The 1,783-nt window shown below is 36.7% G+C and overlaps 1 long non-coding RNA gene across 1 annotated transcript; it reads left to right on the forward strand.

The window, feature by feature from the left end:
* Window positions 1-55: 55 nt before the first annotated feature.
* Window positions 56-1,565, forward strand: LOC109592203 (uncharacterized). The gene is made up of 4 exons (XR_002190229.1): window positions 56-306; window positions 363-450; window positions 689-827; window positions 931-1,565. It is a non-coding gene; the product is annotated as an uncharacterized LOC109592203 (long non-coding RNA).
* The last annotated feature ends 218 nt before the right edge of the window (window positions 1,566-1,783 follow it).

The following is a 1,783-nucleotide window of genomic DNA, read 5'->3' on the forward strand; positions in this document are numbered from 1 at the left end:
TAGTTCCCCTACAGACTAAATTTTAACAGTACAGTTATATTATTTATTGGTTTACCTGTTAAAAAAAGGAATCACTACTTCACAGTACTCGAAGTTGTTCCTAATTGTTTCATGTAGCTTCAATTGAATTATTATTTATTATTATTATTTTTATTATTAGTATAATGTTATTATCATTATTGTTTTTATTATTTAGGATCGTGAGACATTGCGTCAGATTGGTAGGCGAGAGCTTCAAAGTGAGCTCCAAGAGACAAAGAAAGCTGTAGCTAGGAGAACAGCACCTGAGATCATCAACAGTATAAGGTATGTATTGTATATAATGCCCATATCATTAGCAGTATCTTTATTCAAACTATTAGTGGTATGAATTTAGAAACAGCTGCTGTTATATCGGAACTGATTGTTGATAGGACACTGGACGAACTGGAGGGATGCACTGGAAGACTGGTTAGCAATCAATGCATTGATTATACTCTTAGGAAATTATTAGTACAAACAATGTACATCTATTCATGTTATGTTTCTCCTTATTATTGTGCATATAGCAATAGCATACATGTACATGTACATAACTAATTACCAAATGCAATATTAGTACCAGTATAGTTGCATTGGCTTATTGTGATTATTTATATTATTTATATAATAATTATATCTCAATATTTGCTCACACACACACACACAGCACAGTATGAGTGAAAGGATTGCTGGATCTCCCAGTAAAAGAGTGTCTTAGATATTCTCATTCAGAACTAAAGACCAGACCACACCCATGGGAAAGAGGAGACGCAGGAAAGATGATAATGAAGAAGATGATGATGAAAGTAAGATACATGTACATAATTATGCATGTACATGTAACATGTATATTAATGTATAATGTACATGTATATTAGCACATGTTATTCATTTTTATTTATTCTTTAGTTGTTCTTCCTTCTGATCCTCTAACGACTGATGGCCCCACCCTCCAGCACCTCGGAAACAAGAGACCACGCCCACAAAGACGTAATCAAAATTGTCCGGCAGGCCTCAAGAAGGCAGCGGAGACGGGACCTTCCTCAATATGGGACCTTCCAGCCAGTGATGACACTGATAATAACAGCACTCCAGTAGAGACTAAAAAGTAAAATTTATAACTGTGCATATGCATATTTAGCCACGGCCACAACCATATTAGCCACGCCCAGTCTAATAAATAATTGGAAAATAGAGAGCTTTTAAGAACATGTAAAGAGTGCAAATTTTCCCTTTCTGAAATCACCCTCAATTTTTTACTACATTCTCTGATACAAACTGCTGTCCTTGTGCTAATAAGAATTTTGTGTTAATCTGACCATAGGCGGCTGCAGGATTTCACTGCAAGTAGGGCAAAGGTGTGGCTGAAAGTGGGAGTGGTCAAAAGGTAGGTGTGGCCATGACCACACCCACATGTCTTGCTCTTGAGTTTTAAGACCTTTAAGACTTCTATTTCAGCATTTTGTGAAGAAATCAAGTTGAAAGAGGCTCTAAAATTCTCAATGAAGAGTTACCCTGCCATTCTTGTGTTCAAGAAGAGAAAATTCAGTACCTAAAAGACCTCTATCAATGATAGAGTATCAGTAGCTAGGTGATTTAGCTGTTGAATGAGTCCTAGCTGATAATAATGAAGCTGCTATATGATGGAGTCAGTTACTCTACCTGCAGGTTACTGTAGATTATGTCTTCCTGAAGTGGCCATAGATATGGGCCTATGAAGTAGCTGGCTGGCTTCCTGTGAATAAACCATGCAGTTAGCAGC

This window comes from Amphimedon queenslandica, unplaced genomic scaffold, assembly GCF_000090795.2.
Source record: "Amphimedon queenslandica unplaced genomic scaffold, v1.1 AMPQUscaffold_5993_Cont22045, whole genome shotgun sequence".
NCBI classification, from domain to species: Eukaryota; Metazoa; Porifera; class Demospongiae; order Haplosclerida; family Niphatidae; genus Amphimedon; species Amphimedon queenslandica.